General features: G+C 40.2%; 1 protein-coding gene and 1 non-coding gene across 3 annotated transcripts in view; both read right to left on the reverse strand.

Annotated features, from left to right (window-relative positions):
• Positions 1-13,637, reverse strand: part of ATP8A2 (ATPase phospholipid transporting 8A2) — a 678,655-nt gene that overhangs the window by 524,155 nt on the left and 140,863 nt on the right. The window lies entirely within an intron of this gene.
• On the reverse strand, positions 1,639-1,745 carry LOC111525026. The gene has a single exon (XR_002725931.1). It is a non-coding gene; the product is annotated as a U6 spliceosomal RNA (small nuclear RNA).

A 13,637-nucleotide genomic window follows, 5' to 3' on the forward strand; every position in this document is an offset into this window, starting at 1 on the left:
CTCCATAACTCATAATCAGGCGCATATGGGAAACATTCCATTAGAAAATAGGGTCTGGCAAAATATGGGTCTGGGTCTACCTGAACCTCACAAATCACAAGGCACCACAGGAGTCTGACCTCCAGAATGCGGCAGAAAGCAAGAACCCACAGACAATGCCAGAGTCTGATTTTCCAGCTACGAGAAAAATTGAAGTTGACAGCTATTCTCCAGAGACCGATCTAAAAGAGGCAAAGTCCAGTAGCTGCTCAAAGTGTAACCTCCCTCTCAAGCAAGCCTCCAGAAATACAGAAAGTAAGCTAAAGCTTAACACTCATCACCAAAATTGAAACAGTAAATCCAAGTTAAAGTGTAAAGACAGCCAAAAACAATTGCCTTATTCTCTTGCATTCCATGGAAAAACACATTTCTTACATCTTCCCAACATACAGTAAGCGTTCAGTATTTACTGGAAGAATAAAGGAGCCTTTAAGCCTCCCCACCAGAAGCTGACTTTGCGAACAGGGCCAGCATTCCACGACCATGTTCTGGAAGCCTTCCATCCTAGCAGGCTCCCGATACGATATTCATTCACCTTCCTCCTCCCAAATTGTCACTCAGCAAGGAGTTCTAGATGACTGGAAGTTGAGGACAAGATGATAACACTAAACATTAAGCAGTTCAATTCACTGATTCCTTAGCAGTGCATTCATCCAATCAAGAGAAAGAATAAGAGCAACACCACCAAATGCAAAGACCCTCCTCAGTGGCCCTCTGACGCTTTTCTTGATGGACATCACCGCATACCTGGGAGCCACCCCAGAGGACATTCCAATGGATGGCAAAGCCCACGGCCTTTCACATCTGGCATCAATTCCTTAGGCTTTGCCAACCATTCCTCCCAAACTGTATTCTGGAAATAACCTTGAATACAAGAATTCCCACTGATAAACAGAGCCTGTCAATGGTAACATACGAGCACCTTACAAGAAAGTTTCACTTCATTTTATTAATGCTGAACGAGTGAAATCTCACCAGTTACAAATAAAAGGTCAATCAGTTCATTTTAAAACACTGCCATTTCTATTTTCAACATGTTCCTAATTCTTAGTCTACGGCAGGAAAAATGGGTGTCAGACACTGCTTTATCTTATAGCCTATTCCCAGAATGCAGTAATTGGACCAGGAGAGGTATTAGTGCTATAACTCTATATAATCCTTTATTGTGGCTCACATAGGCTCTTTCAGACTATATGTGACAAAACACATCCAACAAGTGAAATGGAAGTTCACTGCTGACCAATCAACTTACAATACACCTTTGAAGGTAAGTTCATAAATTAGAGTCTACCTAAAAATCCTATTAAATAGTGTGACTGCCCAGCTCCTATCAGATTTCCAAATCTGTTCTATTACTCAGTGCATTATTCAATAAATAACTATCAACATGAAACACTTTATCTCGACACCTGCATGGAAACATGAGCTGAGAAGAAGATAACATTTTGACCACTGAGCATGCTGCCAGGCAGATCTTCTAGTGAGAACAACTCTTAGATAACCAATTCCAAACGCAAGACGTCGGATATTTATGGCTAATATCATGAAATGTGACATTACTGAAAAGCAAGTTTTACCCAAGTGATTTTTTTTAACTTTAAAAATATAGAACACTTCATGAATTTGTGTGTCATCCTTGTGCAGGGACCATCCTAGTCTTCTCTGTATCATTCCAATTGTAGTCTATGTGCTGCCAAAGTCAGCATGCCCAGGTGCTTTATTAAAAAAAAAAAAAAAAAAAACTGTGGCCAGGCACAGTGACTCATGCCTGTAATCCCAGCACTTTTGGAGAGCGAGGTGGGTGTACTGCTTGAGGTCAGGAGTTTGAGGCCAGCCTGACCAACATGGTAAAACCCTGTCTCTATTAAAAATAAATAAATTAGCCGAGCGTGGTGGCAGGCACCTGTAATCCCAGCTACCTGGAAGGCTGAGGCAGGAGAATCGCTTGAACCCAGAAGGCGGAGGTTGCAGTGAGCCAAGATTGCTCCACTGCACTCCAGCCTGGGTGAGAGAGTGAGACTCTGTCTCAAAAAAACAAAACAAAACAAAAAAAACAGAAAGAAAAAATGTGAACTTGATGATATAAAAACAAAAAAAAATGAGTTGCGAGATTTATTTAATTTTGCACTGCAAGGGAAGGATCATTCTAAATGAGATTCTTCTCAATTTTCAATTAAAAGAAACAACAACTAATTGTTATAAAAATACCTGGCCTCAACAAGTACAGGAATCATCACAATTCAGGCTCCATGCAGCCACTGCCCCAGAAGAAACACAACAGGTCAGTGTGTCAAACTCTAACACTAAAACAATTGCATTTGATTATACCACATTTGGCCTCTCATTCAGAATTCAGCATATTCTTTCCAAACAAAGGGAAATAATCCCTACTACAAGGAAAGGTTTAAGGCTGTCCTCAGTGTTGGCATGCTACAAACCAAGTAAGGTGGAGCAGCCACTCTGAGATCGAGTTATCCAAACGCAAGGGCCTAAACCCATCCTGTTCAGGTCCCAAACGCCTCTGCCCTCAGTCAAGGGGGCACTGGTTCTCAGGGAGGACATACCTTGTCAGAAAGGACAATTCCCAAGGAGACAGGGTTCGGGAACTAAAACATCAAACATGATCTGGATGGAAATCTACACTGAAGTGGTGAAGCTGGGAGAACATCCGGAGCTGAGATGGCTGGTACACAGAGATCTCCAGCATGGAAAGCACAAATGTTCCATTTAGGTCTGGGGAGAAAGCCTTATCTATCCGGCCTTCATGTTGTAGTTAAAAATCTGGGGCGAGGTACGTTATTCTCTCTCTCTGGATTTCTCACACAATTGTCAAACTTTATTCTCACTGACATTTTTATGATTATCATGCATATATTGCAAAGTGCACAAAACCAAAGTGTACAGCTCACATTTTCATAAAGTGGACCCATCCACGAAGGTGTCTAACTGAAATCTAACGTACAGGCATGAGTCAAGTCAGTCTGTGTGTGCAGGATTCTAGCAGCAGTAAAGACCCGATCTAAAGGCTGCCTAGCTTCAGACTGACAACTGTAAAGTGGAAACACATTCGCCACTTCTGCCTACAGCGACACCCCTACCACACTAGAAAGGAATGTAAAAATATGCAGTCAGTTTAAAACACACACACACACACACAACTAGGAATGGAATCACTAGCTAAGATGTGGGGTTGTCTTTTCTCTAAAACAGACTTCTTTCTGCTTTTGCCAGACAAGTTGAACGTGCCTCCAAGACGCCTTCTGAGTCTCAGCTGCAGTGAGAGAGAAGCCCGCCCACAAGAGGGGCTGCCGCCTAAGGAAGGGCCCTGGCCTGCGAGGCAGGAAGAACGGGCTCTACCTTCACAAATGGGTTCTCAGAAGATACGTCAATCCATTTTAAAAATAATAATTCAGTTTAATAAGAGTGTCATTATGTTGGAGAAACAGAGCCACTAGGAGACATAAAAAGATTTATGATAAGGGATTGGCTCACACAACTGTGGAGTCTGGCAAACCCCAACACCAACAGCGGGAACGGGCAAGAGGGCCAATGGTATGGTTCCAGCCCAAAGGCCGGCGGGTTGGAAACTCAGGAAGAACCATTGTTTCAGTAGCTCTGAAGGCAGGAAAAACTAATGTGCCAGTTTGAAGGGTGTTGGGCAGGAGGAGCTCCCTCTTACTTGGCACAGGGTTGTTCTGGTCAGGACTTCAGCTGTTTGATGGGGCCGCCCACACTAGGGAGGCCACCTGCTTTCCTCACTCTACTGATGCAGATGCTAACCTCATCCAGAAATGCCCTCGCAGACACTCAGAATAATGTTCAGCCGGACGCCTGGGCACCCCATGGCCCTGTCGAGTTGACACAGAAACTTAACCATCACAATCACATATTCGGTAGGGCAGAGGCAGGCGCAAGCCCAGTGCGTTGGAGACAGGGGAGCCTGTGGACAGGAGGGGAACAGCGTCAGCCTGCAGAGCTCAGGAGACTCATGAGACACCAACGATGGCAAAGGGTCTGCGGCAAGCACAGAAAGCAAAGGGAGGTATTTGAAGTCCATACACAGAGGAGCTCACACAGGAAATCAGGGCTAGGAGTCTGGAGGAACCGCACAAGATAAACTATAAAGAGTTCAAAGCAAAAGCCTTCCTAAAAGAAACATGGTTCCTCTTTCACAAGCCCCCCTCTTCTGCTTACACCGAAATCTTACACAGCCAGGCTGCTAAACCCACAGCAAGGAGTATTCCCAGGGCACCCATACAAACCTCATACACTCATATCTAAAAGTCCTTCACTGAGAAGTGAGGCTTGCTATCTGGCCTGCACTCACAGAGCACCCCATCATCCTGCTACGCTTCCTCTTTGAAAATTGTCAAATGTGTGTAGAAAGCCTCCACCATGAAAAAGAGATTTTTAAATGAATACAAAAGAAAGGCGAGACCTGAGGAAACAGTACAGCAAACATTAAAAGAATATTTTAGAGTTTGGAGTAATGCTAATACTAATATCCTCAGACTCATAAGATGAAAACACATTCACATAAAACAAGAATAAGATGGTATTTCTAAGAAGGAAACAGAATAAAATAGCTATTGGCAATTGGAAGTATGCTAGCATAACTAAAATATTCCAAAAAAAAGGAAGTGAAAAATAAAGCTAAGCAAATTTCCCAGAAAGTGAAACCAAAAAACACAAGATGCAAAATAAAAGAGACTTAATAGTACAAATACAAGGCCAATATCCAACTATTAAGAGTTCCACAGAAACCAGAGAAAGAAAATATTAACGAGTTATATAGAAAAGGTTCCTAGAACTCTAAGAAAAAAGGTTTCTGATTGAAAGGGTACGCCAAGTATCCAAAACAATAAGAGACACATACCAAAATTTTTCATTATACAATACTAAATATTTGTCTTTATAGAATACTATTTCTAAAACATAAAGACATTTTAAAAAGCCTATTTATAAAGAGAAAACAATCAAGATGAAATTGAGTCTCTTAATAGCAACACAGACCACTAAAGTGACACTTTAGATTTCTATACCCAGCCAAGCTATCAAGACACTCAAATCTACTTTTCACATAAGCTTTTTTAGGAAGCCTCTTACTGCAAGATGTTCTTCAACAATACAAAACAGTAATCAAGAAATAACCCCCCACCCCACTCCCCAACAGTGTCTAAATATCAAGAAAGCAGTGAGAAAGTTCTGGGATGACCACTTTACAGCAACACATTGACAGGACAACCAGTTTATCTGGCAAGAACATGGCAGGCTGTGGAGGGGAAGGGGTAAAACCAAGAGATTATTCTGGGATATTTATTTTAAAATATAGAGAGAGGTTTTATAATATAAATGTGTATTGATCTGATGGAAAAGATATAAATTAATATGCAAAAAAATTGTTTAAGGAGAAGAATACGGCAGGAAAAGCAAGTTATACTAGAAAAGAGGCAAACAGCATACACTGCCTCAGTACTTGGATCTGAAGTAAACAACTGAAATCTGCATCTATAAGAGAGTTCAGAGAGATCATTTCAAAACTGTATTTTACAATGTAGAGAAAACCACATTTCTAAACTTAATTTTGAAATATGGTAGAAACCTTCAAAAGAATTAAAAACACAGAGTTCAAAGTGGTTGCCTTTGGTGGAACAGGACTGGGATGGCACAGAGGGGCAGGAGATCATTGATTTTCATGATAAGCACTTCTAAACTATTTGAACTTTTAACTACCTACATGTGTTATTTTAATAATACTTTAATATAAAAAAGTAGTATCCAGATATAACTGTCAAGGGACAGCCCATTCTTTTAGCTAAGCTTAGGACTGGTCATACATAAGAAGCTTTTTTTAGAACATGAAATCAGACTAAAGACCCAACTTGTTTCTATACTGCTTCCACCACAAAAGAACTAGTAACTACTCATATCTGCTATCACTCCCCATGATCACTTCCTTTTGCCAGGAGCAACTGACACCTAGATCATGGATAAAAGAAGGGGCAACTGTCATCTGCCCCATGAGAGTCTAACAAGAAACAAACATGAGTACAGCACTCAGAGTGCAACGTTTGTATGTATTCCTTTGAGATGAGCAAGCTGGCTTTCAACACAGGACTCTTTACCCTAAAACTCATCCCACAGGGAAATCGAAGAGTCCAGTTCTTCCCCTTTAAACGGAAATCACTTTATTCTAAAAAGTATTCGCTCTTATTAAGTTCTCTTGCTTCCTTTCATCCTCCACAAAATTCCTAGAACATCTTTCTTTCTTCTTTTCATCAGACCACATCCTTCTCCTCTTCTGAGCCAACAGTCCAAGGGGTCATCTTCTCTAACAAGCTTTTCTCTATTCATGTCTACCCAAAATGTACAATCTGTAATCCATCCTTTATTTCAACATTCTGTGTGTGTGTGTGTGTGTGTGTGTGTGTAAGATAGAGAGAGTGTTAGAGACAGACCACGGGGACAGACAAAGGCAGAGAGTCAGAGAGAGAAAGCAATTTCTTGTCTTGTACTGTGAGCTCTAGGCTGGTCACATAAAATATTTATTATCTTAACCACCTCTCCATGCCTTGCAGGTGGAACGCTCACTGTACAACTCAGACCAACAGCATAGTGCCCTCTACTGGCCAGCCAGCATAGCAGTGTTTTCTGCAAAGTAAACAACACTGGGGGCCCGCGCCAGATGAAGTTCAAGTTCTTCATCAATGCTCTAATAAGGATCCTCAGAGAAGCGATGTTTAGCCTTAGAACTGTAATAGCCTTATTGCATTTGGTTCTTGCATATTCACTTATAGCCACTTAATTTAAAAACACAAAGTACTATAATTCATTCCTAAGTAATTCTAAAATGTTTAGTCATCTTTTCATTTCATTTACTCATTAGTTTACCCAGAAATCAGAGGAGGAGAATATTAAATGTTGTGGGGATTGGATGCAATTTGTATACAACATGTATACAATTTGGAAATCTTGCTTTAAGAAAAATACAGTGTTACAAAAACAAAATTGGGCACAGAAGTGAAGTTTACTTATAATGAAAAAAAATCACAACACATTACAAATTCATGAAGGCTGAAAACTACATCACTTTATCCAGAAAACATACTATTTTTATTAAATACTATAATATTAATATTAATAGTCTATAATACTTCCCCTTCCATATTTTTAATTTTATTTGTGTGGATAGTTTCTTAGAAAATTTTGTAAATAGTTTGTATAGAAAGAATAGAGAATTCATTCTTTCCTTTAGCTATAATTGATCAATTATTTTTAATTGATCTTTTGGTAAAGATTCTTTCAGCTCCGCAACTTATCAACATATGTCAGGTAAATTTTTATGATCATTGTCAAGTTTAGAGGAATTGCTATGAAATTTCCTTCGTAAGTGAAACTTAAAATCTAGCTTCTGGCTCCACACATTTCAAACACTGTCTCTCCACTATGACTCACATGCTTCAAGTATAACATATCACACTGATATTTTGATACTTCTAGAAATGCTACACCATATCATAACCTCAGGTGCAGAAGTGGCCAGGAAGAATATTTCTGGCCCTTATTTCTATGCTGAGAGAACTAATAATTTACCTGTTCACAAAAGTGACTGCACACCATGTAAATACATCTCTAAACCCAACAAAATGTTATTTCCAACTCAACTTCCCCTTACCCAGGTCCCCAAAACATGCCTCCTAACAGAAGAAGGATGAGAGAGGGGGAAGTTTGGGTGAAAAGACATTGTGTTCTTACCCCAAGCAAGGCTCAAGTCTATTAAATTATACAAAAATAATTGGCCATGTTGACATTGGCACAGTCCCTTCTGGGGCCCTGGGGCAGACATCCTGAAGTATAAATACCATTAGCTTCCAGAAAATCTGCTTATGTGGATATATGCATCATCTAATACAAATATGTAAGTGATTTACATGTGGGTATTTTAATAACAACCTATATACGTTTCCAGACTTTTCTCCAAGTTTATACAATCTTACATAGATGTCTCAACACACATATTTACACATAGAGGGTTGCCAATGTTCCACAAGTATGAGACATTATGCCATTTTCTGAATTTTTTTCTCTCTCAACAATATTGCAAAATCCTTGCAAGCCAATTGTACTAATTCTTATTCATCCTTTTTAATGGTGATATAATATTCCATGATTTATTCAGTCATTCTTCTATGATGAGCATTTACTTTATTTCCAGGCTTTGTATACTGTAAGACATGTCTCAATGAAGACCCATGTTCATATGTCCATGAATACTGATGAGTTTCATTATTTGAGATCAATTGTCCTGAAGTGGAATTAATGAGTCTACGGGTCACGTGGTTGTTAAAAATTAAACTACAGTCCACAATGCATTCATATTTCCTAAGTTCCTACCTAATGTCTTGTTTCTGTTCCTAGAGGAGCATAAATTTTAATATATAGTAGATAACATGCTAAAAGGATTTTAAAACTTCACATTTCTAGCAGCAATGTGTTGGAGTATTATTTGCATGCATATCCCTGCCAGCAACAGATATTAACAGTTTTTTTTTTTCCAGTACTCAGTCTTATGTCAAGTAAGACATCACTGTCACATTAATTTGCATTTCCTTGACTGCTAATCAAGTTGAATATATTTTCATACATTCGTGAGCCATATCATCTCCTCATACACTTGGCCCATTTTCCCACTGGTTTGTTGATCTTTCCAGTGTCCCTTTGCAAAGCCTCTTGGAACTGTTAACTCTATTTTATATTATGTAGTTTACATTTAGTAGTTTTCTAGACCACTTATTTGTATTTCAAGTTTTTAATGGCACCTTTGACATACAAAGAGGTACTGGACGTTGGACATGTTCCAAAATATTTATAGCACCTTGGATTAGTATTAAGAAGTTCTTCCCCAACCTCATTATATATGTAATGGCTAAGACTGTCTTTACTGATTTTTTTACATCAGTCTTTAATTTCTGCAATCAGAATTTATTTTCATATATGATAAAAGATAGAATTCAGTTCTGACTTCATCCTGACACACAGCCATTTATTTAAAAATGGTACCCGCACGGCCTGGAGCAGTGGCTGACTCCTGCAATCCTAGTACTTTGGGAGGCCAAGGAGGGAGGATCACCTGAGGTCAGGAGTTCGGGACCAGCCTGGCCAACATGGTGAAACCCTGTCTCTACTAAAAATACAAAAATTAGCCGGGCATGGTGGCACATGCCTGTAATCCCAGCTACTCAGGAGGCTGGGGCAAGAGAATTGCTGGAACCTGGGAGGTGGAGGCTGCAGTGAGCCAAGATTGCACCACTATACTCCAGCCTGGGTGACAGAGCAAAACTTCTCAAAAAAATGACGACAATAACAAAACACATACACCCACACACACACACAAAGAATGGTACCAGCACAATTATCCACTCCATTTAACTGAGACATCACTCTTCAATATATTGGCATGTATTTAGTTTTATGAATACCTTTGTCAATTCCCAACCAATATCACATTAATTTACAGTAGTTTTATAGATGTTCTGGCTCTTGGTAAGGTAATATCTCCCTCTACACAGTATTAATCCTTACCAAAATTTATATAGAGATATTTAGATATGCACACACATATTTAGTTTCCTATTTATAAGTTTTATGTATAAGTTATTTTATATATATTACATATATTTTATATATATACTGTACTGTATATATACACACACAGGTTAAATATTCCTAATCCAAAATTTGAAATGCTCCAAAATCCAAACCTTTTTGAGCACTGACATGACACCTTTGCTTTCTGATGGTTCAATGTATGCAAACTTTGTTTCATGTACAAAATTATTTAAAATACTGTCTAAAATAACCTTCAGGCCAGGCACGGCGGCTCACACCTATAATCCCAGCACTTCGGGATTGCAGTGTCACGGTGTCACAGTTGCTGCTCCCCTTTAGACCCACAGCTGTGTTCCACACGAGGAGAAACAGAGAACCGGGCAGCTCAATCGGGAAGTGGAGCTTCCTCAGATGCCCTCAGCAACCATCGCATTGGCCAGAACTCTGTCTCATGAATGTTTCCAGTTTCAAAGATTTCCAGCTGAGCACATCTGGCACAAAACTGGCAGGCAGTATCTGCCTTGATGCTTTTTTCTGAATTAAGCAAATGTCCAAGACATGGCCTCCTGGCTTCCATACATGAAGTCGGCCAGGTGGTATATCTGGCCCCAGTCCACCCTGTAAGGGAGTCAAACTGGGACTATTCTATAGGGAGTCAAACTAGGACTATTCTATACCTTGCATAAACAGGAAAGAGCAGAAATATTAATGGTTTGTGTCTGAGGCATGACAAAAAAAGCATGTACCCATTATAGCATCCATAGAAATGAATGACCTAGAATCAGGAGCTAAAAATCTGTCAGCTCCCCTCAAATAAGCCCCACTCAACTAGAAAATCAACAACTTTCAGCAGGCACAGCGGAACAGCTCTCTCATCATTAGGTATTATCTAGGAGAAACACACAACTGAATTTTCAACAAAGCTAAACGTAACTATCCTTTATAGGAAGCTGTAACCAAACACTTGTTAGATCCAATTTCCTCAGAATAACCAAAGCCTGGTCGGGGACATGGAAAGCTGGTGTCTAATCCCAGCGTCAGCTTGGAGAAGCTGCTTGACTTTTCCACACCTCTATCTCTACACTCTGCCCTGGAGGCCACCATTTTTCCTTTCTCTTTCGCAGGCCTTGTGAAGTTGCAGTTAATTTATAATTCTAGAGCAGGAAAGAATGCCTGTACAGGAGAATACAAAGGAAGGCAAGAATATGTCTGATACTAATAGTATCTTGTTAATGATATTTAATATTATCATAGAATATGATATAGCATATATTGTATATAATAATATTAAGTCATGTAGAGCCATCAACATGGTAGCCAGCTGGCAACAGTTTTGAAAGGGAAATAAGCTTGAGTAGGCTTTCCTGGTAATGTCCACCAGGACTGCAGATGTGTGCAAAACAGGGATGTGTACGTCCTTCTGGATACAGATTCAGAACCATAATATCTCTAGAGAGATACAGTCTCTAGGTCAGATACACTGAGAACAAAAAATATAAAGGGTTAAGCGTGTGATAAAAGCGAAGGTTCTTACATCAGGTTGTGTTTTAAGAAGTCTATGAAGTTAAATTATACGTGTGAAGGTGACTTGAACATGTATAACCAGTTACGAAACACAAAATGATTTTACTAATCAGATTTTAAAACTAATATCAGACATTAAGGTTATATGAAAAGCAAGAAAGAAAATAATGGTCTTACAAAAGGAAAAATAAATCAAGTGGGTTTCTGTGGTTTTGAGAAAAGAAACTGGAAGAATAAAGGGTTATACATCAATAGATCTCATGAGAGAGAGAGAGAGATTGATTAACAGGCATTTCCAGTGGGTTGTGACCACCACCACCACCACCCCTGAAAAAACAAATCCTACTTAACAAATCTAATAGAAGTTTTATCATCTGCAAACTTGAGACTGGAGTCAAAGCAATTTCAGACCCATTCAATCCAATAATTCTAAGACCAACACAGACACTACTTTTAGTAAAGTGACTACTATCAAGTTATTTCACATAAGAAAGAGGAAGATGGGTAAGAGCAGTAATTTCTCCAACATCTAAACAATAACTGTAAATTCTCACTAAAAAAAAATACAATTCTGAAAATACAGACCAAAGTTAATGGTGTCCGATGGCCTCAAGCCGACGGACCTAAGCAAAGATTTAGAAGTAATGAGAACAATAGCCTGGTTTAGGGACATGCACTTTCTAGCAAGGGGACCATAGATCATTATACGTGACCTTTCCCATCACACTATAAAGTGACTCTGTCTGAACACCGTATACTTCTTTTTTTTAAGGAAAAAAAAAGAAAGAAAGAAAGGAAAGATTTTTTAAAATTGTTCTCAATAAATAATCTCCTAACTACAACTTCTGAAAAAACATACATACATGTTAGATGAAAAATGATTTTTTTTTTTTTTTTTTTGAGACGGAGTCTCGCTCTGTCGCCCAGGCTGGAGTGCAGTGGCGCAATCTGGGCTCACTGCAAGCTCTGCCTCCCAGGTTCCCACCATTCTCTTGCCTCAGCCTCCCGAGTAGCTGGGACTACAGGCACGGCTAGTTTTTTGTATTCTTTTTAGTAGAGATGGGGTTTCACTGGGTTAGCCAGGATGGTCTCGATCTCCTGACCTCATGATCGGCCCATTACAAGCTTGAGTCACTGTGCCCGGCCGAAAAATGATTTTTAAATAATAGGGTATCATTCAGTTCTATCTCTTCCAAAACCTATACCAATTACCAAGCCACAAATAATTCTATCAGTATAATACCTAATCCTTATACCATGTATATAGACAATACTGAATACTGACAGTATTCAACGCAAAACTGGACTGGGGTAGCAGGGCAGTGGGGCAAGAAAGTACCAGTGAACAACTCTCCACTGGAATGAGGCAGAGGGAAGCAGACTGCAAATCCCCCTGGGTTCCTTCCAACATGCTCTCTAGTGCATTGCATACCCATGGACGTGACAGAATCATCTCTACAGCTCGAGGAGTTCAGATAGAGAACGTTACTTCACAGTGCCTGTAAACATTTGGATAATCCTCAACAAAGGACAATCCCACTGGAGAAGTTTTTTTTAAAGATCTACATGCCTTGTTTGGCTCTGAGCTGCTATCTTGCCCCCAGTGTGTACGCAGGCACATCTTTATGCCTCTACCTACCGAATGCTGGCAACAGGCTCAGAGTCACATGCTACAGCAAACTTGCCATTAAGTATTCCGGCTTTATCCGGACTTTAGTTTTCTTCACAACTGACTGTATGACTATCCTTTTCAGCATCAGAGCATGTGGCGCCTGATCAAACTCTGAAAGATCCACAAGAGGATCCAGAGTGTTTAATTATTTTTCCAACATCTTACTCCTTCCAAGAGGGAGTTATTTCTTTCTACTGAGCACATGAGGTCTTGTCCTGGCCCCGGGTGCAAATGGAGGCTGAGTTCTTGTGGATTTGGATCCTCCAAACGCCCAAGGGTAGCACCAGTACCGAGTGTCTCATCCAGAAAGCAAATTTCCATCTCAGCACAACTCCTGCAGCTGGAAAGTTCTGTATGAACGCTGCTTCACGGCTTCGCTCCCTGTTAGCATGCCGACCACCCTTTCCCACCTCACGAACTGTAGGACAACTTCCCTTTTCATTCCACTCTCTAACAGGCTGCTCTGCTTGGGTATGTCATCGATTTCTTCTCAATCAGTATGCATTTCCACAGAAGAAGCCTCGGACTTGGTCTCAATGCTGCACAGGGCAACCAGGCCGAGTCTGGCTAAGCTGTCACCAACTCATCACACAACTTTGCGTAAGTCGCTGTTTGAACTATACAGGGAGGGGTGAGGAGCGAAGCCAGGTGGCAGCCCCTGTCTCTTCTAGACCCAGAATCAGAGAGGCGCTTCCACCCAGGCAGTACACTGATCCCACGTGCGTAGTCCTGGACATTCTGCCCCCGCTTGGACACCTCCATGACAGCTCTCTCCCTTGGACAGCTCTGAATG

The sequence above is a fragment of the Piliocolobus tephrosceles genome, chromosome X, assembly GCF_002776525.5.
Source record: "Piliocolobus tephrosceles isolate RC106 chromosome X, ASM277652v3, whole genome shotgun sequence".
Taxonomy (NCBI): domain Eukaryota; kingdom Metazoa; phylum Chordata; class Mammalia; order Primates; family Cercopithecidae; genus Piliocolobus; species Piliocolobus tephrosceles.